The sequence below is a fragment of the Mastomys coucha genome, unplaced genomic scaffold (genome assembly GCF_008632895.1).
Source record: "Mastomys coucha isolate ucsf_1 unplaced genomic scaffold, UCSF_Mcou_1 pScaffold15, whole genome shotgun sequence".
Lineage (NCBI taxonomy): Eukaryota > Metazoa > Chordata > Mammalia > Rodentia > Muridae > Mastomys > Mastomys coucha.
The window spans coordinates 80,651,907-80,678,231 of NW_022196897.1; the positions used below are offsets into that span (position 1 = coordinate 80,651,907).

Sequence of the window (26,325 nt, forward strand, 5' to 3'; positions counted from 1 at the left end):
TTTCCCTCCCCTCTTCTCCCCTCCCTTCCCCTTTCCTCTCCTTCCCTCCCCTTCTCTCCTCTCCCCTCTCCTCTCCTTATCTCTCTTCTCAAGTCTCTCCTCCCCTATTTCTGGTCCCTTCTCCCTCTCTTCCTTTCTTTCTTATCTCCTTCATTCCCTTTCTTTTTCCTTTTTTCCTTCCTTCCTTCCTTCCTTCCTTCCCTCCTTCCTTCTTTCTTTCCTCCCTCCTTCCTCCCTTCTTCCTCCCTCCCTCTTTCCCTCCCTCTCCTCCCTCCCCTCCCTCCCTTTCTTCCTTCCTTCCTTGTTTCCATCCCTACCTTCCTCCCACCCTTTCCCTCTCTCTTCCCTGTTAATGTCATTTCTTTATCTATAATGATATGTTTATATGTGCATGTTCATGTGTGTAAGTGTGGGTGTCAGTCCTTGACTTCCATTTTGAAACAGAATATCTTGTTCACCACAGCCAGCTAGCCCAAGATCTTCCAGGGTTTCTCTTGTTTCTGCCAACCATCTCAGTGAATTGTGCTACTATGGGTTCTAAGATGCAAACTCTGGTCTTTAGGCTTGCATGGCAAAGTGCTTTACCCACAGAGCTGTCTGTCCAGCACCATGGGAAGCCTTTTTCATTGTGAATTCTTGGCCAACAACGGAGACAAGCTTAGGAATCAGAATCCTTCAGGGGGTTGGTGTTTCTGACTAATGACTTATAAAGTCATCCTTTTCTACTCTCTCACCTAAGGGCAGGTGCAAGTTCAGAGTTATACCAGAGGAGAGTTTAGCAGCCTCTGATGCATACTGAAGAACATGCTTCATCTGAAGCCTTTGATAAGAAACAACAACACTCAAGTTTGTGAAAACCTTACGGATCACAGTAACAGCAGTGAACCAAAATTTAAGGCTATTTTTTTAGACATCATGCTAAGCACTTTATATACATTGTCTCACTTAATTATCCCAGCATCTCCAGAGGTAGGTAGTGTCTATTGTTTCTATAATACAGACCAAGAGGCAGAAGCTTTGACTGGTTAAGTCACTCACCCAAATGTACATGATTGTAGAACTTGGTTTCCAATCAAGCCTGCCTGATTGCAAGAGCCCTCATCTCAGTTTCTCCTCTCTTTGTACTCAGGACTAGGTCTGAATGTAGATTGTGTTTACAAGCAGCTAGGGAAGGTAAAAGAAGGGGGCATTGAATAAGAACAACCAAGGAAAAGTTAGGGAGATTAACTTCTAGTGCTCTATCCTACCATGAATGACTATAGGCCTGTATATTATTATATAAACCATAAAAGGGAGAGGCTTGAAGGCTCTAAAATCAAACTTGTGATCAGCAAATGAAATCATTAGTTACACTGAGTTGATCAGGACATAATGTACTAAAACATCACATTGGGTCCCATAAGTGTGTAGAATTGTTATGCATTAATCAAAAAAGTTTAAAAATGTGATGAGTTGGACATGCTAATTAACATGAATTGATCATTATACAACTGCTTAGTTATAAAATTACACTGTATACCATAAAATGAACAATAAAAAAACATGGATTATAAATCCCCAATGCCTGTGTTATTACCTGTGTGACTCTGGGGGGATCCCTTAGAGTTCTTTATCTATGAGTAAAGTGGAGGGAAGAGTACTTACTTTAAATATTACGAGTGTTCAGCACAGCGATTAGAAGGAACACGTGCTCAATCAGTATTAGAATGTTTTTCCTGCTACTTGTGACAATGTAGGTGGCCTGGAGAACATTCCCAAAATAAGCCAAATCTAAAAGGAGGAATGCTTTCTTCATGCCCTTATATGAAAAATCTAAAGTTGTCAAACCCAGAAGCTGAGACTGGGATAATAGGAGCCAGGGGTTGGAGGTTAGGGAGAAGAGCCATTAGCCTAAGAGTGGAAGCTTCAGGCATAGACTAATTTAGTACAGTGAAGACCCCACACAGTCAAAAGCACCATATCGTACACTTAAAAAATTGCTACAATTCTATTCACAGTGCCACACATCTATAGTGCTAACTACACAGGGGTTGGAGATGAAAGGAGCACTTGACAAAGGAGTACTTGGACCTATAGCAAGGCCTTGACACATGCACATGCGCGCGCGCATACACACAGAGATATACACATATGCACACAAAATGTTAAAAGAGAGGATCCCATGTTAAACATACTTAACATAAATAATAATGATCACAATAATAAGACAGGAAGACACTTCTAGAGGAAATGGATATATTCATACACAGATGGTGGGCTTTATAATATACTTATCTCTGTACTTTACTTTTTGTATGCCAAGCATATCTACAGTGGTTTGAAAAAGATTAAGGTATTATAGGGTTTCCCATTTTCCTCATCCTTTTAATTTTCATAATTTAACACTTAATTTTTCCCACATGACTTAATACATTCTCATGACATGATAGGGAGCTACCCTGTTCTTGATTCTTTGACATCTTTACATTGAGTCACTAGCTATTTTTTGGGTTGTGGATTCTGCCCTCCTTACATAACACTGTTGTAGTTGTCCTGGAAGCAGATCAGCTGAGATTGCCTATAAGAGACTTTCATGAAACTGGGCCCACTATGTTCCCTTCATGGACCTGGAAGGACACACAAAGCACATATGGCTATGCCTATCCTGGAGGATCTAAAAGCCATTCACAACTGCTTGAGGTGATGCTGGGCACTTTATCTAACCATGTGTTGCTCATGCTTCTGTAAGTTACCCCTCACCTATGCTCCTTAAGTCAACCTCAAATTATACTTGAGAGGAATAGGTGGCCTTTTGGTATGTCATCAGGACTCTATCTGGGGAAACTGACATTTGTTTACTCCTCCAGGTAAAGTCATGAAACACTTGGTATTCTAATAAGGACACGGCAGACCTAAAGATGGGTTTTAGAGAAGCCAATGCATTGCGTCTGCTATGGGTGATAAGGCATGCAACTAAAGCCAACATGCATTAGGGTAGAGTGTCCATGAGGGCCTTCCTGATATGGCAACTTTTTCCCATATAGTATGGGATGGCATGGAATGACTATAAGAGTTATCCTGACATGACCATCCTTGCCTATTGTGGTGGTTTGAGTGAAAATAGTCCTCAAAGGCTCATAGGGAGTGGTACTATTAGGAGGTTTGGCCTTGCTGGAGTATGTGTGGATTTATTGGAGGATGTGTATCACCAGGGTTGGGATTTGAGGTCTTAGCTGCTGAAGACAGGTCCAGTGTCTCACTTTCTTTTTGTTATCTTTGTATCCAGATGTAGGACTCTCCACTATTTCTCCAACACCACAGTTGCATGCCATCATGCTTTCCACCATGATGATAATGAACTAAACCTCTGAACTGTAAGCCAGCCCCAATTAAATGATTTTTTTTAAATAAGAGCTGCCATCATCATATCTCTCCACAGCAATAAACCCCTAACTGAGACAACCATGTTAGATATGGAATTTCTCGCATTCCTGTTGTAGTAGCATTTTTCTTTTGTCCTGATGTAGGTGGACACACTACTGAGGCTACACCATCTGGTTGTGGAGTGTCTGTGTGAACTAGGTGGGTACCAGGTTGGCTTTCTTTCTCTGTGTTATATGAAAATGGTTCACTATGTTGAGTACAGGGATGCCTTCTAAATGGCTGATGGGTTAAAGAATGTATTACAGCTCTTAAAAGTAGGATGGGATCACAAGCAGGCCGTGACATCAGTTGTGTGACCTGTGCTGTGGGGGATAATTCATGAAACTGAGGCTGAAAGAAAGAACCTGCCCTCATAGGAGGTGATTGAAATGAGAAAATTATATGGGTGCTATTTGCTAGTCTAGTCTCTGAATTGGCAAGAAAATGGAAAAAAGGAGAATGAGATGGGGGTCTTTATCATTGGTATTGAGGGGTAAAGGAAAGAATATAAATATAAGGTCTATGCTAAATAGCCCTGTCTTAGTCATGGTTTCTATTCCTGCACAAACATCATGACCAAGAAGCAAGTTGGGGAGGAAAAGGTTTAATCAGCTTAGTTCCACTTTGCTATTTATCACCAAAGAAAGTCAGGACTGGAACTCAAGCAGGTGAGGAAGCAGGAGCTGATGCAGAGGCCATGGAGGGATGCTCCTTACTGGCTTGCTTTCCCTGGCTTGCTCAGTCTGCTGTCTTATAGAATCCAAGACTTCCAGCCCAGGGATGGCACCACCCACAAGAGGCCCTACCCCCTTTATCACTAATTGAAAAAATGCCCCACAGCTGGATCTCATGAAGCTCCTTTCTCTGTGATAACTCCAGCCTGTGTCAAGTTGACACACAAAACCAGTCAGTATAAGCCCCTTCTGTGATTAGAACAAAACAACCTTCGTCCCCCACCCCCAAAAGCTCATAAAAATAACAAAACAAAAGAAAAACATGGGACTCATGGGAATAACTGAATTGTAACCATGCAGAGAGTGGGGCAGAAATGATAGGTATCCTGCTCCCTGGAAGACACCATATCCTGAGGCATCCCAGAAGATCTGCTGCATTCTGAGCATTTGGTAAGAAGCCCCCCTTCTACCCCCACCTCCTGAAGTCCCACAGCTGCTACTGGGAGCCCAGTGGACTCAGGGACCTCTCATCACCTCAACTCCCCACCTGCCAAATGCTACTCCCCTTCTGCCTGGTCCTTTCTGCTGGGACAGACTGCTAGCTGGTCTGCTCCCTGAAAGACACCATATCCTGAGCCATCCCAGAAGATCCACTGCACTCAAAGCATTTGGTACCACATCCTGAGGTATCCTAGGAGATCTGCTGCACTCAGGGCATCTGATAACACAGCCAGAGACATCACAGGAGAGCTACTGCACTCAGGGTAACTGACACCACAGCCTGACGCATCCCATCCCAGGAGATCTGCTGCACACAGGACAACTGAGCAACTGATTGCCAGCTTGCCTGCTCCCCTGAAGACACTGGCAACGGACACCAAAGTCTGAAGACACCCTCACCCCAGGGCAGGGCTCTGTGGCATGCAGGGCAACTAACTCAACAGACTGAAAGCCTCTCTGGAGTTCTGCTGCATACAGGGAAACAGAAAACATAGTCCATAGAACCCCCCTGGAGAACTGATTTACATAGGACAACAGCTTGACTGCTCTTCTGAAGACCCAACAGTTTGAAGGCCTCCCAGGAGATCTATAGCAGCCAGGGTAATAGATCAGCAACTTCTCTGCCCCTCTGAAGACCTCCTAGTTGGAAGGACCCACAGGAGGTCTGCTACGACCAGGGCCACAAGCCTACCAGGATACCTGAAACAAGCCAGGGACAAAAGAGGCAGACTCCAGACAGAGTTACCCAGACCAGCAAACACCAGGGATAACCAGATGGTGAGAGGCAAGTGCAAGACCATAAGCAACAGAAGCCAACGTATGTGGGCATCATTAGAACCCAGTTCTTCCACAAGAGCAAGCCCTGAATACATCAATACATCTGAAAATCAGGAAGCTGGCCTAAAATCCTATCTCATGAAGATAATAGAGTCCTTTAAGGAAGATATAAATAACTCACTGAATGAAATACAGGAAAACACAGGTAAACAGGTAGAAGCCCTTAAAGAGGAAACAAATAAATCCCTTAAAGAAATATAGGAAAACACAATCAAACAGGTGAAGGAATTGAATAAAGCAGTCCAAGACCTAAAAGTGGAAGCAGAAATAATAAAGAAAACATAAATTGAAGCAAACCTGAAAAGGGAAAACCTAGAAAGGGGATCAGGAAGTAGAGATGTAAGTATCACCAACAGAATGCAAGAGATAGAAGAGAGAATCTCAGGTGTAGAAGATCCATAGAATAGGGAGACTGACACAACTGTCAAAGAAAATTCAAAACATAAAAAATTCCTAACCCAAAACATCCAGGAAATTCAGGGCACAATGAAAAGACCAAATCTAAGAATAATTGGAATAGAGGAGAACAATGCCTTAAATTTATGAGTAAGGAATATAGGAGAACAAAGATTTCAAGCTCAAAGGACCTGAAAATGTCTTCAACAAAATCATAGAAGAAAACTTCCCCAACCTAAAGAAAATGATGGCCATAAAGGTACAAGAAGCCTATAGAACACCAAATAAATGGGACCAGAAAAGAAAATCCTCTTGTCATGTAATTAACAAAACACTAAAAGCATAGAACAAAGAAAGAATATTAAAAGCTGCAAGGGAAAAGGACTAAGTAACATACAAAAGTAGACCTATCAAAATTACTCCACAGACTTCTCCACAGAGACTATGAAAGCCAGAAAAAGCTAATCAGAGGTTGCAGATTTTAAGAGAATACAATTGCCAGCCCAGGCTACTATACCCAGCAAAGCTCTCATTCATCATAGATGGAGAAACCAAAATATTCTAGGACAAAACCAAGTTCAGATAGTATCTATCTACCAATTCAGCCCTACAGAGGATCCTAGAAGGAAAACTCCAACACAGGAAGGTACATACATCAAAGAAAAGACAAGATACTAAGCATCTCACAACAAAGCCAAGAGGAGAGAACTACAAGCACATAAAAACACCTACAAAAACAAATATAACAGGAACCAACAGTCATCTGTCTTTAATATCTCTCAATATCAATGGACTCAACTCACCTTTAAAAAGATATATGCTAACAGACTGGATACAAAAACCAGACCCAGCATTTTGCTGCATACAAGAAACACACCTCAATAACAATGACAGTACTATTTCAGAGTAAGAGGATGGAAAAATGTCTTCCAAAAAAATGGCCCCAAGAAACAAGATGGAGTTGCCATCCTAATAGCCAATAAAATAGACTTTCAACCAGAAGTTATCAAGCCTGATGAGGAAGGAAATTTTCTGGAAATTAGTTTGGCGGTTCCTCAGAAAATTGGACATAGTATAACCTGAGGATCCAGCAATTCCACTCCTGGGCATATACCTAGAAGGTACTCCAACATGCAATAAGGATACATGCTCCACTATGTTTATAGCAGCCTTATTTATAATAACCAGAAGCTGGAAAAAACCCAGATGTCCCTCAATAAAGAAATGAATACAGAAAATGTGGTACATTTATGCAATGGAATACTACTCAGCTATTAAAAATAATGAATTTATGAAATTCTTAGGGAAATGGATGGATCTGGAGGATATCATCCTGAGTGAGGTAATCCAATTAAAAAAGGACACATATAGTATGTACTCACTGATAAGTGGATATTAGCCCAGAAGCTCAGAATACCCAAGATACAATCCACAGACCACATGCAACTCAAGAAGAAGGAAGACCAAAGTGTGGATACTTCAGTCCTTCTTAGAAGGGGGAACAAAATACACATGGAAGGAGTTACAAAGTGTGAAGCAGAGACTGAAGGAAGGACAATCCAGAGACTGCCCCACCTGGGGATCCATCCCATATACAATCACTAAACCCAGACACTATTGTGGATGCCAACAAGTGCTTGCTGACAGGAGTCTGGTATTGTTGTCTCCTGAGAGACTCTGCTAATGCCTGACAAATACAGAAGTGGATGCTCACAGCCATTCATTGGTCTGAGCACAGGGTCCCCAATGAAGGAGCTAGAGAAAGGACCCAAGGAGCTGAAAGAGTTTACAGCCCCATAGGAACAACAATATGTATTAACCAGTACACCCAGAGCTCCCAGGGACTAAACCACCAACCAAAAAGTACACATGGTGGGACTCCTGGCTCCATCTGCACATGAAGCAGAGGATAGCCTAGTAGGTCATCAATGAGAGGAGAGGCCCTTGGTTCTGTGAATGCTCTATGCCCCAGTGTAGGGGAATGCCAGGGCCAGGAAGTGGGAGAGGGTGGGTTGGTGAGCAGGGGGAGGGGGGAGGGGATAGGGTTTTTTTTTTTTTTTTTTTGAAGAGGAAACCAGGAAAGGGGAGAACATTTGAAATGTAAATAAAGAGAATATCTAATAAAAAACGTTATCCATCCTGATGAGGATGGACACTTCATATTCATCAAAGGGAAAATCCACCAAGAGAAATCTCAATTCTGAACATCTATGCCTCAAATGCAATGGAACATTCATAAAGGAAACTTTACTAAAGCTCAAAACACACATTGAACCCCACACAATAATAGTGGGAGACTTTAATACCCCACTCTCACCAGTGGGTAGGTCATTGAAACAGAAACTAAACAGAGACACAGTGAAACTAATGGAAGTTCTGAACCAAATGGATTTAAGAGATATCTACAGAACATTTCACCCTAAAACAAAAGAATACAACTTCTTCATACCTTCTCCAAAATAGACCATATAATTGGTCACAAAACAACCTTCCACTGATACAAGGAGATTGAAATATTCCTATATACCCTATCAGATCACCATGGTCTAAGGCTGGTCTTCAATTACAGCAAATACAACAGAAAGCCCACATACACGTGGAAACTGAATAACTGTCTTGTCAATGATTATTTGGTCAGGGAAGAAATAAAGAAAGAAATTAAAGATTTCCTGGAATTTAATGAAAATGTTGACACAGCATACCCAAACTTATGGGACACAATGAAAGCAGTGGTAAGAGGAAAATTCATAGCATTAAGTGCCCTGGTAAAGAAACTGGAGAGATCTTACACTAGCAACTTAACAGCACACCTGTGAGCTCTAGAACAAAAGAAGCAAACTCACCCAAGAGGAGTAGATGGCAGGAAAGAGCCAAACTCAGGGCTGAAATCAACCAAACAAAAAAGGAGAACAATACAAAGAATCAACAAAACCAAAAACTGGTTCTTTGAGAGAATCAACAAGATAGATAAACCTCTAGCCAAACTACCTAAAGGGCCTGGAGGCAGTATCCAAATTAACAAAATCAGAAATGAAAAGGGAGGCATAACAACAGAAATGGAGAAAATTTAAAACATCATCAGATCCTACTACAAAAGCCTATGCTCAACAAAACTGGAAAATCTAGATGAAATGGATGATGTTCTAGACAGATACCACATACCAAAGTTAAATCAAGAGTAGGTAAACTATCTAAACATGCCCATATCACACAAGCAAATAGAAGAAGTCATTAAAAACCTCCCAACCAAAAAAATCCCAGGGCCAGATGGATTTAGTGCAGAATTCTACCAGACCTTCAAAGATGTGGTACCAATATTCCTCAAAATATTCCATAAGAATAAAAACAGAAGGAATGCTCCCTAATTCATTCTATGAAGACACAATTACTCTGATACCTAAACTATACAAAGACCCAACCAAAAAAAAAAAAAAAAAAAAAAGAACTTCAGACAATCTCAGTTATGAATATCAATGCAAAAATACTCAATAAAATTCTTGCAAACCGGATCTAAGAGCACATCAAAACTATCATTCACCAAGATTAAGTAGGCTTCAATCCAGGGATGCAAGGTTGGTTCAATATATGAAAATCCATTAAAGTAATCCACTATAAAATCATATGGTTATCTCCTTAGATGCAGAAAAAGCATTTGACAAAATACAACACCCTTTCATGTTAAAAGTATTGGAGAGATCAGGAATTCAAGGCTCATACCTAAACATAATAAAAGCAATTTACTGGAAAGCAACAGCCAATATCAAATTAAATGGAGAGAAGCAATCCCACTAAAACAGGGGACAAGACAAGGACGCCCATTCTTCCCATATCTATTCAATATAGTACTCGAAGTGCTAGCTAGAACAATAAGACAACAAAAAGAGATCAAGGGGATACAAATTGACAAAGAAGAAATAAAGGTACTGCTATTTGCAGGTGATATGATAGTATGGCCCCCCAAAATTCCACTAGAGAACTTCTTCAGCTGATAAACAACTTCAACAAAGTGGCTGGGTGTAAAATTAACTCTAAATCAATAGCCTTCCTTTACACAAATGATAAACAGGCTGATAAACAAATTAGGGAAACAATTCCCTTCACAATAGCCACAAATAATATAAAATACCTTGGGGTAACTCTAGCCAAACAAGTGAAAATTCTGTATGACAATAACGTCAAGTCTCTCAAGGAAGAAATTGAAGGAGATCTCAGAAAATGGAGAGATCTCCCATGCTCATGGATTGGCAGGATTAACATAGTAAAAATGACTATCCTACCAAAGACAATCTACAGATTCAAAGCAATCCACATCAAAATCCTGTCACAATTCTTCAAAGACATGGAAAAAGCAATTAATCAGGAAAGACAAAACACCCAGAATATCGAAAACAATTCTTAACAACAGAAGAATTGCAGGAGGAATCACCATCCCTGATTTCAGGCTTTACTACAGCACAGTAGTGATAAAAACTGCATAGTATACAGAGACAGGCCAGAAGATCAATGGAATAGAATTGAAGGCCCAGAAATAAAATCACACACTTATGCACACTTGATTTTCGACAAAGACACCAAAAATATACAATGGAAAAAAGAAAGCATCTTCAACAAATGGTGCTGGTCTAACTGGCTGTCTGTATGTAGAAAAATGAAGACAGACCCATATTTGCCATTTTGCACAAAGCTCAGGTCCAAATAGATCAAGGACCTCAACATAAAATCAGATACACTTAATCAAATAGAAGAGAAAGTGGGAAAGAACCTTGAACTCTTGGCACAGGGGGAAATTTCCTAAACAGAACTCCAATGGCTCACACTCTAAGATAAAAAATTAATAAGTGGGACGTCATGAAATTGGAAAGCTTCTGTAAGGCAAAGTATATAGTCAATAAGACATATCAGCAACCTACAGATCGGGAAAAAAATCTTCACTAATCCCACATCCAATAGAGGGCTAATATGCAAAATATACAAAGAACTCAAGAAGCTAACCACCAAAAAAACCAAATAACCCAATAAAAAATGGGATATAGAACTAAACTGAGAATTCACAACAGAGGAATGTCAAATAACTGAGAAACACTTAAAGTAGTGTTCTGAGTCTTTAGTGATCAGAGAAATGCAAATTGAAACTATCCTGAGATTCCACCTTATACCAATCAGAATGGATAAGATCAAAATACCTGTTGATGAGCATGTGGAGAAAGAGGAACACTCTTCCATTGCTGATGGGATTGCAAACTGGTACAACCACTCTGGAAATCAATCTGGAGGTTCCTCAGAAAATTGGAAATAGATCTACTTGAAGACCCAGCAATACCACTCTTGGGAATATACCCAAAAGATGTCTTACCATGCCACTATGTTCATAGTGGCCTTATTTGTGATAAGCAGAAGCTGGAAACAGCTCAGATGTCCCACAACAGAGGAATGGATACAGAAAATGTGGTTCATTTACACAATAGAATACTACTCAGCTATTAAGAGTGATGATGTCCCGAGCTTTGCAGGCAAATGGATGGAGCTAGAAAATATCATCCTGACTGAGGTTAAGTAAGACCCAAAATGACATGCATGGTATGTACTCACTAATAAGTGGATATTAGCCAAAAAAGTACAGAATACCCAAGATACAGTTCACAGAACTCAAAAAGGTCAACAAGCTAAAGGACCCAAGTGAGGACTCATCAGTCCCACTTGGTAGGGAGAAGAAAGCAACCACAAGGCAGGAGGGAGAGATCTGTGAGGGAAAGAGGATGGTGGGAGGGGGAGGGAAACATGATCTAGTATTGGGTGGGGAAAAGGACTGAAGCCCCGAGGGCCAGCAGAAAGAATGCAAACAGGCAACCTTGGGAGGTAGGAGGTTGGGAGAACCCTCCAGAATGTACCAGAGACTTGGGAGTTGAGAGACACTCAGGATTCAAAGGGAGGGACCCTAGATGAAATACCCTACAGTAGGGAGAGTAGGGAGAGGGAACTTGTAGAGCCCACCTCCAGGAGAAAGACAGGGCATCAAGTGAGTGATGGAGTTGCTATCCCACAGTCACAACTCTGACCCATAATTGTTCCTATCTGAAAGAACTGCAGGGGTGGAAATGGAGAAGATCCTGAGGAAAAGAAGGTCCAGTGACAGGCCAAAAGTGGGATCCAGCTTAAGGGGATGCCCCAAGGTCTGACACTACTACTGACACTATGGAGCCCTCACAAAAAGGAACCTATCATGACTGTACTCCAAAAGATCCAACAAAAAGCTGAAAGAGTCAGATGCAGATATTTGCACCCAACCAATGGACAGAAGCTGCTGACCCCTGCGGTTGAATTAGGGAAAAGCTGGAAGAAGTTGAGGAGGAGGGCCACACTGTAGGAGGACCAGCAGTTTCAATTAATCTGTACCCCTGAGATCTTTCAGACATTGGATCACCAACCAGGCAGCATATACCAGCTGATATGAGACCCCCAACATATACGACAGAGGACTTCTGGGTCTGGGTTCAGTCAGAGAAAATGAACCTAACCCTCAAGAGACTGGAGGCCCCAGGGAATTTAGAGGTCTGGTGGGATAGGGTGGGAGTGGGGACATCCTTGTGGAAATGGGGGGTGGGGGTGAGGGCAGGGAGGAAGTATGGGATATGGAACAGGTGGAGGGTGGACTGGGGATGGGGGAATTAAAAAAAAGAGAAAAATAAGTAAATAATAATAAAAAGAAGAAGTGGTAGGTATTCCCCAGATAGGGCCTTTAATACAGAGGGAAGAGAAAAAAAATCTATGATTCAGATGTGGACAGGGGCTTCAAAATGGCACAAATATAGAAAAATGATGATCAGGAGATACTGTACCTTTAAGCTTCTTGAGTTAGGAAAGGTTTAAAAATGAGTAATAAAAGAGCCTTTCACAGCCTGCTTCGTGAGGTCCTGAGACATGGAGTGGGTGGGACCAGTCTGCTGCGGAGGCTGAGAGACTGAGTATTATAACAATTTCTTCCTTCCTGAGACAAAGACTAAGTGATCCCAGGCAATACCATAAAAATCCATCCCTGATAAAATGACTCCTAAGAACTGCTAGTGAGATTTGGTTATCTCCAGATGTTGTCCCTTTAGCAGGGACTACAGGGATAAAGACCACACAAGATAGCATGGAAAGGATAGGTGTTCATGAGGAAATTGGACACGTGGCTGGTAGGGTTTGATAGCCCATTCACCAGACTATATTGCCCTGCTTTCAAAGGAGCATTGAGAAAGAAGTTAACTTAGCTTTGACTTCAAGCCTGGCTGCTTCGCGGTGTCCCTAAGCAGCTCATAATATTTACAAAGCAGGAGCTACTCTTGAGGACCTGAAAGATTTAGAGTGGCGTGGGAATTGAGTTTAAGGTGCTAAAGCAGTGAGTGAGGGATGAGGAAAAGGTAAAGCAGATGAAGGAGTTAATCATAGGCAAGACCTGTACCTGGCTTCTGGGCCTCTGGAGGCTTTTAAAGCCTGAACAACATTTCATCAGAAGGGTGAAAGGAGGGGAAAAGAGGGACATACAGGTGATTCCCCACTGTTCTCTTCTACCATGGGGGTAGGAAATCTACTGAGGGAGGAAAGAGCTGCTTCTCTAAAGGAGTGGCCAAGACTGCTTGTAAACAAAGACCATACAAAGCAACAAGAGGCCCCATCTTGAGTGTAGATTTATTGGTTCCCTATAAGTGTAAAAAAGACTTGGCCTTAGTGGATATTGACGTTGAGTATTTTTTAGCTCATAGCAATCTCACATACCACCAGGGACAATGAGTAGCAGTAGATGGATATGGGACAGAACAGTGCAGATGAAAATGGCTAAGCTTGTCTTAAAGGTGGGGTAACTCTCATCATCTGAGAATTTATTGGATACATGTTGCCTATGCCCCAAACTACTCACTGCCCGACCCTACCTGCCCTTGGGAGTTGGAGGTGAGGTGGTACAGAGTCACCAACACAGACTCCAGGAGCAGGTGAGATACACCAGAGCAAACTCATCTGAACGCTGCTGCAAGCTCCTTTAATACCCTCCACCCACGCCCCATTGATCCCAAGGAAGCATCTCTTCTAAACAGCAGTTCGTGATTGGCTGGCATTGTCTGCACCCTTAATCCTTGGTCTCTCAAGCAGTCTTCAACTAGGTCCTCCTGCAGGAGATGCTTTTGCTGCTGCATGGCCCCCAGCATTTGCATAGAGGTGGCCCTGTTGTTCCTGCTACAGACATATTTCTTTTTTGCCAGAAAAATATATTGGTGGTAGATAGCTGCTGGGGTATACCATGCATACATGGAGAGTTCCATCTGGGAGCACAAGCTGTAGAGCCGACCATGCATGGATTGGTAAAGGGGAGCTTGCAAAGTTGCTAACTCTAAAGAGGATAGTAAATAACAAAAATATTTGGTATCCAGGGCAAGACAACATTTCAGAAACCATCAAAGGATTCTAAAAGGTAGAGATTATTTGCTTAGATCAAAGTTCTTTCAACAACCTAATATGGCTAATGAAGAAGCCAATGACACATAGAAAATAACCATGTGTTACAGAGATAAAGTACTACCCATGTCTATGACATGGCATTTAATGTTCCTCCTTTTAGCTGTCAACTGATATAGGTAAAGGCCCCTCTCTTGCTTTATTGGATCTTGTGGACAGACTAAAAGGTATGTATGTATGTATGTATGTATGTATGTATGTATATATGTATGTATGTATGTATGCATGCATTTATTTGCCATCCCTTTAGCTGTTGAATTCTAAAACCAATTGGTACTTGCTTGAAATGGGTAGTGGTGAGAGATCCTACTCACCCTCTGGCCTTTGTAAAGATGTTTTATTATATAGATGGCACAGTGTTCCCTCTCAGTCTTTTGTCAATTTAGGGAAGCATTTAGAAGGCTTGAAAGCACACTTACAGGGTAGGTAGGGAAGTCATTACACACAGGTTGCAAGAAAACAGCTAGGAAATTCTCATGCATTTTATGGTTTGATAGGGCACAGATTATACCCAACAATGGTTCAGGAAAACCCTACAACAGCCTGTGCCTGTAAATGTGAAAATGATGGTCAGCGGGACTGGTGAGATGAATCAGCAGGTAAAGGTGCTTGTTGCCAAACCTGGTGGCCTGAGTTTGATCCCTGGAAATACATGTAGAAAGAGAGATCTAACTTCTCCGACCTCCAAGCATGCTCCGCAACAACCCCCCACACTCATACACATAAATAAATACAAAACAATGGTTAATAACTTTGAATGAGGGTAGCTTATAAGGGTGTTAAAGTGTTCTCTCAGAAGTTGTAGATTATTAAAGAAAAATCACAGTAGTAGGGATGGGCTCTTTCCCTACAAGGTATTGATTATTGTTGCTCTTAGCCTTGATCATAAAAGGTTCTTTGCGTTGGAAAGTGGTCACTGTGGAGACTCATAACTATTCAAAGTGCTGAGAGTATATGATGGCTGCTGAGGCACAGTGGCCCAAATGTTCAGTCATAAAAGGAATAAAAGAACCAGGGAGCTCTATCACCCTCTCCAAGAGCTAGGGAATATTACAGAAAAGGAGCTACTAGGACTTAAAAGCCAGAGGAAAGGATGGAGTGCCATGGAACTCTGTCACAGCATAGCAGGCATTACAGGAGGGTTGCCTTATGGAGTTCAGAGCAGCTATGATGATCCTCTAAGATTCTCACAAGCTTGGGCTCACTAAGCAAGAGGTGGCTTGCGGTAGTCAGCACTGAAGATATACAGGTGGCTTAGAATTGCTGTGGGATCTTTTGGTGGTGTTGCGTACAATTATCCATACCTCCTGGAAGTAACTCTTCACCCACGCTCCTGGAAGTAAGGCCAGTTAAATTCACTGGGGTTTGACTTGAGTGGAATCTTTGGTCTGTCGCCTGTGCCCTATCTGGAGTAAATACACATACATGTCACTCAAAATGAGATGGCATTTTAAAAAGCTATACTTTTCGTTTAAAAAGAATTCTTTTATTTTAGGTTATGTGAATGTGTATATGTCTGTCTGCTTGCTGTACCTATGAGTGTGGCTGTCTGAGGAGGCGAGAAGCATGGGGTCCCCTAGAACTGGAGTTACAGTAGGTTCTCACCAGTGTGAGTGCTTGGAAATAAACTCAGGTTTTCTGCACTATCAATTCATGCTCCTGACTGTTGGACTATCTCTTCAGCCTCTGTGCTTTTTAATTTTGAGGTAATTATAGATTCATATGTAATTGTAAAGAAAAGGTACTGAGAAGTTCTAGAAGTCCTGAGCATCTTATATCCAGTGTTACCTGGTGGCAACAGTAGATAGTAAATTAATAATGTAAAAACAGGGAATTAAGATAATATGGTAATATCACTAAATAAGCTATGGGCATTTCGTCACCATAAGGAGCCTGCCTGCTGCCCTCCCATAGTCACACCCACTTTTCTCTAAACTCCACCCACTCTGTTTCCTTGTGTACCATTCTATGAATTCGTGATTTCAAGCGGTTTCAGTATGTAACCTTCAGAGGCTGGCTGTTTCCAGTCAGCTTATTTCTCTAGAGCTAACTCCTGTTATGCCTGTTATGTTGTAGCACACTCTTGAGATCAGTAGTTACCTCCATTTTGTCTTCTGCTTTGTTGGGATGTTTTACTGCACTATGAGATGATTGTCATAATCAAGCTAATTAACATATATGTGATCTTAACATACCAGTAGAATGGATATTCTAAAAATGTGGACGTTGGAGTCATTCTCCAAAGCATGGATTTTAGAGCCTTTATTAAGAGGCCTTTAATGTCTTTTACTTTAATTATATAAAAAATTATGCCATAAATTTCCCTCTTTCATAAGGTAGAATCTCTTCATGTAATTTGTTGCAATTAAAATTTCTTTTGGCCTCTCCTGTAGAGCTCTGGGGATAGCACTTTTTCTTGGAGACCTCAGTGGAGTGAATTAATCTACATTCAAGTAAAATTAGAGATTCAATTACGTGATAACCTTTAAAAGGGTAATTATGTTCTTAATGCCTTCAGCTTTGTTGCCAGAGCTGATTTCTGCACACTCCTGTCCAGTTTGGCTTTTTCATTTCTCTGAGGTCAGTGATGAAACTTCACCAATTTTAACATGCAATTTTGATGGCTCATAATGCACAGTGGCACCCCCTGAGTCCCAAAAAGGGCTAAAATATCGACTGTTAACCTAGATACTTCAAGATGATGGATTGAGTAAGAACAGTTGTAACCAATGGTGATTGAGACAGACAGTTAATGAAATCATAAAGTAAGAAGGCTGCCAACTGGTCAACCTTCATTTCTTGAAAATAAAATTACAGAGGAAAATGACTAATGTTTGTACAAAACTAAAGGTCCTGTTGGAAAAATGGCTTTAAATATACAATTTCATTTCAATATAAATATAATATATACAATTTAATAATAATTAAATATAATTATGTAATTGCTTTCCACAACAACTATCATTTCATAAATGAAGAACCTCTGCTCAAAGAAATATCTAGCACACACAAAGGTGGAATTATAAGTAGAAAGTTTGATCAAAGATGTCTGACTCCAAAGCCCTTGGTCTTCAGTACAACTTGCTTTTTTGAGTGGAGGAAATAGCCATACTAGGATGCAAGGCTTGGCAAGTTGAAGTCTGGAAAGATGGCAGTATGATCCAATTTTCTCTAATATAACTACCCTTAATTTTGGGAAAAAACTACTTGGGACCAGCAGGTTGGTAAGTAGAAACAAAGCCTTGAGATTGTGGCATCTTACTGGATAGAACTAGTAAAGAGCTTTGTGTTCTGGGGGCTAGATGAAAGTCTGCATATCACTGAAAGAGACTCTGGAGGCAGGGATTATAAAATAGGGATACTGGAAAGAGCTTGGTACAGAGAGATTTGTGAACTCTGAAAAGAAATTTCTCTCTACCTTCCTATGCTCTGTGTGTGTGTGTGTGGTGTGTGTGTGTGTATGCATGAATTCTGGGTTTCCATGACAACTGAGATGTCAAGGAATAGCCAAAAATATCCGTTTAGTTATTACTTGAATCGCAGAGGTGCTTCCTACAGAAGACCACTTTGTCTTTTCCTGAAATGCTACCTGGTATGTTTGTTCCAATAACATTGAGTCCCAATTACATAAAACAACAACAGCAGCAGCAGCAGCAATGACAACAAAATCCACACAGCAGCATGTCCACATGCGAGATGGCAAGGTCAAGCGGATCACTGGCACAGTAACATAGTATCTATGAAGGAGATCAATGACAACTGGGACAGACTAGTGAGAAGTTCTCTCAAAGAGAGTCAAGGGCAGCACAATTTAGAAGGGAAAATGTGTCCTGTGTCCTCAGGTAAATGGAGACAAAACTACTGTCCTACCAGAATGAGTGGGAAAAAAATCTGAATGAGTGGAAGACATTTCCTTCCAAGTAGGAAAACAGTATAAAGAAATGCAAAACAGGAAACATGTAGATTCTTTGGAGGACAGAGCAGAGGAAGCTGGCATGAGTGTGAAAGAAGCTCTGTGTCATGAGGTAAACACGTGATTTATAAGGCTCCAAGCCAGAGCCCTAACAATACAAAAAAGAAATGGTAACACATTTCAGAGAGATTTGTTAAACAAAGCTATATAGGAAGAACTCAGACTCTGTCTTTCAGAAATACACAGGTATGTTCGATAAAGGCTTTTCAAGAACATAGCCATTTATTGATGCCCAATTTATACATATGAATAATACACACACTTAATGAGGTATATAATATATTTGTGGAATGTTTACAAAAATCGATAATAAATTAAGACATAAAGTAGTTATAACTCAAAGATGTGAAAAGGTCTTATTTTTACCTTTGTAATCATGATTCAATACACTGGAAACAATCTTTAATTACTTACTGATTTTTTCTTTTGAGATGGGGTCTTACTATGTTGCCATGGCTGTCCTAGAACTTGCTATATAGGTTAAGCTACCTCTGAATTCACAGGGAACCAAGGGCCTCTGCCCCCTGAATGTAGAGATTAAAGGTGTGGGCCACCACATCCATCTAATTTCTTACACTGTTACTAAGCATAGTCTTAGACAACTATTACATAAACAAAAAAATAATTGCAATACAATTAAAAGGCAATGCAAAGGACATCATGAACACAATTCTTTTTTAGTATTGAATCGCACAAACAATAGTTTTTGGATGTTGCAACTGCTATATATTCATACACAAGGAGAAAGCATATAGAAACAAAACTGAGAGTTCGGGGATTACATAAATCAGGGCTACCAATGATTTTAAAAAAGCCTTGCTGTTATCAGAATCTTATTTTGTTCCATTCAACCATGCATCTTCATAACTTAGAATAACTTTTAAAGTTGACTAAATTTGTCTTGACAATTTCATAGCGTGTATGATGCATCCTTTTTACTATCATCACCACCCTCTCACCCTGTCAGTTTTCTCTCCTCCATTTCTATTTTCATGCCATTTTGTTGTGTTTGTGAGCCACTGAAGTTAATCATGGCCATCTGAGTGAGCATGAATATTGGTATGAAGTATAGGGAAACTTAGGGTTAAAGTCTACCATGTCTGGACAGCTCTTCTGAGCTTGGTGCAAAATGGAGGACTCCCTTTCTCCAGCAGACCTTCCCCTTCTCTGACATTGTCTGGGAAGCTTGATCCCCTACAACCTCTACCTGAGGAAGATCATGAAACTCTTGGCACACCTTCAAGTTCAACTTCCCCTTTCCCAAAAAGAACCCATCCAGCAAGTAACTGGAATTCCTTGAATGCCTCTCCATACAAATGAGACTTTTACAGTACATTGAGCTCCAGTCAATGATATTACATTCATCCTGAAATTACTTCTTCCCACTCTCCAAGGTTCGTATATAGCTCTTTTTTGTTTGTTTGATTTTTGTTTTTTTTTTTTTGTTTTTCGAGACAGGGTTTCTCTGTGTAGCCCTGGCTATCCTGGAACTCACTCTGTAGCCCAGGCTGGCCTCGAACTCAGAAATCCACCTGCCTCTGCTTCCCAAGTGCTGGGATTAAAGGCATGCACCACCACCACTGGGCTTATATATAGCTCTTGTTCACCTTGAATAAAGTGTATACACACAAGCTAAGATCATCTAAGAGAGCTGTTTCATTGAAGATTGTCAGAGAAGGCATTTGCCTAAAAATGATATAACACTAAGGTTCTCAGAAAAGGCCCTTTTACCCCCAGGGTCCTGAAGAACCCCACCCATTCCAGACTCCAATTCATTCTCCAGCCCAGGAGGATGTGTATCACATCTGGACCCCAAAATGCAGTTTGCCAGTGCAGAAAGGTCAGCCCTGAAGCAATATATATATATATATATATATATATATATATATATATATAATACACACACACATATATATAAACAACAAAATGGATCCAGAAGCTTGTATTTATGTTTATTTGTGCACATACATATAGATGTATGTGTGTAACAATAGCAATCAAAGTACAGGAAGCTCACACGGGAGTGGGGGTGTGATCGATTCTAGGGAAGGAAGCTGATAGTGGCTGGAGGGAGGAAAGGAAGAGCGAAACTGATAATGCTATTTCAAGTTAAAGCATATTAAAAATACACCATTTAAAATGTTAACTTGACCTTCCCCTAGAGGCATTGCAGGCATGGCTGCTGTGTCTTGTGTACAGCAGTAGGTGGTAGAGCGGCCAGAACATTCAGTGTTCTGACCTGTGACACCTGAGTGATTAGTAGTATGATGTTCCCTGAAAAAAGCGAGCCTGAGATGACCACTACTCAGCATCAGGGGTTCCTGACAGGGAGTTAGCCTGAGATAACCCCTAGTCCAGCACCAGGCAGACCTGGACAGGCTCCCAGGATAGGAGCAAGCTGGAGACTGGAAGAGCCACACCTGGGACTTGGGAGCAATCCCAAGACAGAGGACCCTCATAAGGGGCCTCTCGGGTGGTCAGATGAGGAGCGAGCCCTTGACAACCACCAGACTGGAACCATGGGGCCCCAGGTAGGGGGCTAACCTGAGATGATAGCCAGTCTAGCATAGCTCAGGCCTGGGGTTGGGGGTGGGTGGAGACCATGCCCAAGATGACTCCTGCCAGGTGCCATAATGCACCTGTGAGGCATAGCACCTCTGAGACTACTCTTGAGATGATCCCAGGCATTCAGAGACCCTTTAGCTCCACTAAAAGGAGCATATAAGTGGTGGGTAAATGGAAAAGAAAGAGAAACAGAAGGATGTGTCATAAGAGTGGGAGAACTGGGAGAGCAGGCCTTGCTCCTTGCCTGGGCAGCAAGGTAAAGCTGACCCTGATTGTGGGTGTTGAGAATGAGCCAGCCCTGAGGGTGTGAGAGTGGGAGAGCCAAAGGGTTGGACCAGGTTGGATTCCTCTCAGGCCCAGATCCAGGGCTTTGAGTTGGTCCACCCCATCTATCTTACCAATGAACTGCTAGAGTATGTGAAGGGGATAGTCCTGCAGATCTAAAACTATAGGATCTCCATGACATATGGCAACAATAGAATAACCGAGAGGAGTCCCAGTGATGGTGTCAGTATTGATAGAGGAGCAGAAGCCAGAGGTCTTGTACCAGGACGAGTCATTGAAATGAACATTTGCTAACAAAGATGTGTGGAAAAAAAAATATATTGTGATACACTACATCTTCCACAAGAAGATTTGTTTTCTCTGTTGCAGGGAGAGATTGCAAGGGTAGAGGGTGGGTATGATGGAGGGAGGGATGAGTGGGATTGGGGTGCATGGTGTGAAACTCACGAAGACCAATGAAAAGTTTAAAAATGTGAATTTAAAAAGAACCATCTAAATCCTTATTAAGTCCGTCAAAGAGAAACCAAATGAGAAAAAAAGCTCTCCAAATTAGAGATCAGTGAAAGCAACACACCCATTGTAGCACTGCAGTTTGAAAGTCTAGAGCAAGAGTTTGCAATTTATTGATATATGGGCAAATCTGGCCTGTGTGGCTACGGTAATAAACACACAAGAAAAGAACGAGGTTTACAAGTTTTGTTTTTGTTTGTTTGCTTTCTTTGTCAGCCACTGGGTTTCCCTGGGCTACTCCCAATTGCACAGATGTGACACTATCCACCTGAACCCAGTAACTCACCAGGACCTCTGTCACAGAAGACAGTTACTCCCCCACCCTCCCAAACATTGGCTCCCCAAGTATGTGAAGCTCACCAGGAGGACCAGAACACCAGAGCTCTGGTTTCCATCAGCAAAAAAGGGAGTTCGAGGTACAATTGGGTGGGCTTAGCTGGGGGAGAGGGTGATGCTAAGAAAGTTCAGTAAGCAAGAATTCTTTAGGAGGAAACTTCTGCTGTTAAGATATTAGCATACTGTGGTCAGGCTGCTGTGCTGAGAAAAAGGTCAGCGAACTTCTGACACGTGCAGAACCCTCAGTTTCTATTTTCTCAAAGTGGCTGGTTCCCACATGGATCATCCATCTTGGTGTCTTGGGTGACAGCCAGCCTAACCACATGAAGTTGGGGCAGCCCTTGAACCCTTCCTCCCTCTATGACAGAATGTCTACTGGTTTAGTCTTGTGTGGACCATATGCACACAATCACAGCTGTTGCGAGTTCATGAGTGTCACAGCCATGTCATGCCCACTACCGAACAATAATATATGCCACAGCCTCATAAAAGCAGTTTGAAACTAATCGTACTGCAGCTTTTTCTGTTTTTTTGTTTGCTTGTTTGTTTGTTTTGGCAGTTTGTGGGATCCAACTCAATTTCTCTCTCTGTCTCTCTGTCTCTCTCTGTCTCTGTCTCTCTCTCTCTCTCCCTCCCTCCCTCCCTCCCCCCATTCTTCCTCTATTCTTTTCTTTTGTAAGAGAAAGTTTCTCTGACAGCTCTGGCTGTTTTGAAACTCATTCAGTGGACTAGGCTGTTCTTGAACACAGAGGTCCACCTAATTTGGCCTCCAGAGTGCTGGTATTAAAGGTGTGTGGCACTACCTCCCAGCCCAGAAATCAGTCCAACTTTGAAAAGAATGCAAAGATTTTGAATAAAAAGTGACATATCTCTAACGATGCATGCAGCAATCAGTGATAATTTTGTTCCAGGAACCCAAAGGTCATTCAACAACAGAAAGCTTACTAGAAAAAAAGAACTTTTATTAATACATTACAAAAGAATTTGATAACCACCACTAAAATTTCTATAAAATATAAATATATATGTATATATATATTGTTTGTCATTGTTATCTTTCAATATTGTCATAGTTTCAAGGTAGTAAATGCAATAAGAGAAGAATATTAAATATCTTTTAGAAATAGGAAGATAAAGGGATACCATTGAATATTCTCAATGTTTAATGGTTTCCTCGGTAAGGTGACAGGCTTCTGAAAAATCATTTGTAAGAAAGTTTACTGAGTCTTGGAATAAGCCTGCAACGAAATCAGCTATTCACCATTTTATCAATCTCTCAAAAAGCAAAAGGAAATACCACCCCCCCCCCAGCAAAAGTACAAACTCTAGGAAATGCTTATAAACTCCAACATAAGTAACATTTTCTTATAAACTTATGAACATTTTACTTATGTTGGTGTTTATAAACTGTTTATAAACACCTAAACTGATGGCTATACATTTACCTTAGAGCTGGTGATTTTAAGCCTTTGACTACATGTAAATAACTACATAAAGTCCAATGAAAAATTTCTCAATTGTCAAATGGCAGCATTACAGAACATAACTGTCATGATGAGAGATTCATGTTTTAATGAACTGAGAGCTTTAAAATTCATAAAATGGGGCTATACAGTGAAACCCTGTTTCAAAAAACAAGCAAGCAAGCAAGCAAGCAAACAAACAAACGAACAAACAAACAAACAGCATAAAATGGTACAAAAGATGCAAAAGGTAAAGCAGATAAAAATAAGACTACATGGCCCATAATTCAAGTTCAAACGTCCAACAAACAGATGAAAATGTCAAATCCTACAGCATCTAGGAGAACCATGGAAACAGCAATCTGAGGAGGCTCCTCAGTGTTCAAATAATTGGAAATATAACAGTTATTGCTGGTTGATATGTGAGGGATGAGTATTCCCATGCAATGCATTGGGATTGTCAGTGTTATGGTCTTTTTTTTGAAGAGTCATGTGACAATGTTAAATTATAAATACAGACAGCATTTGAGTCCAAGATTTCTTAGTAGGAGATCTGTATTTAGCCACTAAAAATTTCACCCTACAGTCACATATGTAAAAAAATATTATCTGTTGTGAATGGCCATTTATTTGTGGTCTGGCTGCATATATGATTGTAGTTTGAGGGATTGATTGCTTTATAGATTTTGGAAAGTATGGGTAAAATGTTCTTTATATCTATGAAGGAGAGAGAGAGAGAGAGAGAGAGAGAGAGAGACAGAGAGACAGAGAGACAGAGAGAGACAGACAGAGACAGAGAGAGAAAGAGAGATGGGAGAATGAATATACTGGGCATGGCATTAGCAGAAAAACTACCTGTCTGACTAGGTCTCTTAATGTGGGAGAGTCCACAAGAAATTGTAATAAACCAAGATGTGTGTGATAGTCTATGCATTTGTATATCTGGTTATATAAACATGGAGAGAAACACAGGACTACTCACCTATTTATACATACTTTCTAAGTGTGAGAATGACAGAGAGGAGATAGAATAGTAAACACGGGTGAAGGAAAGCATTGAACTAGAATACTTTTGTGTTTATGTATGCTTGGACAGATATGTTGTTTTAGAGGAAATCCCAGACCTGGGAATAGAAGATAGATGTGAACAGCCAACATTCTACATCTTCTGTGTCTGTATTTAAGTTCCAAACTCCCAGATGGCATCTGATAAGATGTCTAGCTAAGGGTAGATACTGTGTAAATGTTGATGACTATCAGTGAGGGTACGATGTGAACTTCAGTGCAGCCTAGCTCCAGAGATTACTGATGCTCAACCTCAGAACGCGCCATCTTCAGAACAGTACTGGGTATTTAGACTTGTTCCCTTGGGCTTGCTTCGTCTTACTGCACTTCGCCCTGTGGTGTCTTTCTCTGCAGACTCATGGCCTGGTGGGAAAGGAGTCACAAGTCCATGCCCACTCAGATACTGTCTTTTTGGCGCTTCTCAAACCTGAGCACATGGCAGGAGACCTTGGATTCTGCAAAAGCAAAGACTTCTCGGCCTCCCCTTTACTCCTCTGATTCTGTACGTCCCGAGTGGGGTCTGAACAGTCTGAATTTCTCCCTATATGTGTTGCTGCCTGTGGCACAGCACTGTAGGGAAATTTTCCCGTGGTCAACTGATTGGCTAATAAAAAATGACATAAAGCCAATTGCTGGGTGAAAAGGAGAAGGCAGGCCTTCTGGGTCTGAGAGAGGAAGAGGGGACGCAGGAGGAAGAAATGATCTTTTTGTACGGGTGAGGCAGGAACAAGATGAGGCAAGATGTAGACCCGAGATTGTTAGACCTGGTGGAGGCTTCCACCACCAGAAGATTTCCAACATAGAATAGTTGATGAGTTTAGGACAATAGTTTCCATGCCCAGTGGTTGTGTCATCTGTTGAGTTTAAACTAAGACTGTCTATATTGGATATTAGCCCTCTATCAGATATAGGATTGGTAAAGATCTCTTCCCAATTTGTTGGTTGCCGTTTTGTCCTATTGACAGTGTCTTTTGCCTTACAGAAGCTTTGCAACTTTATGAGGTCCCATTTGTCAATTCTTGATCTTAGAGCAGAAGCTATTGGTGTTCTGTTCAGGAAAATTTCCCCTGTGCCTATGTGCTGGAGGCTCTTCCTCTTTTCTATTAGTTTCAGTGTATCTGGTTTTATGTGGAGGTCCTTAATCCACTTGGACTTGAGCTTGCAGCCCCTTAGGATGAACAACAATATGAACTACCTAGTACCCTTAGAGCTCCCAGGGACTAAACCACTAACCAAAAAGTACACATGGTGGGACTAATGGCTCCAGCAGCATAGGTATAGCAGAGGATGGCCAAGTTGGTCATCAATGGGAGGAGAGGCCCTTGGCCCTGTGAAGGTTCTATGCCCCAGTGTAGGGGAATGCCAGAGCCAGTAAGCAGGAGAGGGTGGGATGGTGAGCAGGGATGGGGGGAGGGAACAGGGGTTTGTTTTTGTTTTTGTTTTATTTTTATTTTATTTTATTTTGGAGGGGAACCTGGGAAAGGAGATATTGTATGCCATGTAAATAAAGAAACATCTAATAAAAACCAACCAACCAACCAAACAAACAAAAAACTAAGATTGTCTGGTGTTTTCCATTCGCAGCTATGCAGGTGAGCCGGAGGGAAAGAATATAGCCGTTGTGGAATTCAGCCAGGCTTTGGAATGGGAAGATTGGGCAAAGGACTGAGCTCCAGGGGAGAGGTAACCAGGCTGGTGAGAGCACCCGCAGCTGGCCGTAGGGGATGAGAGAGCAATCTTGGAGCTCTGGAGAGGCAGAGCTGGCATTTGTGAGAGAGGTGTTGGCTGCAAGAAACATGCAGTCTTGCTCTCGGGTTATGCACCAGGC

General features: G+C 41.4%; 1 pseudogene; it reads left to right on the forward strand.

Moving 5' to 3' along the window:
* The first annotated feature begins 20,424 nt into the window (after positions 1-20,424).
* On the forward strand, positions 20,425-20,539 carry LOC116092788 (annotated as a pseudogene).
* Positions 20,540-26,325: the final 5,786 nt, after the last annotated feature.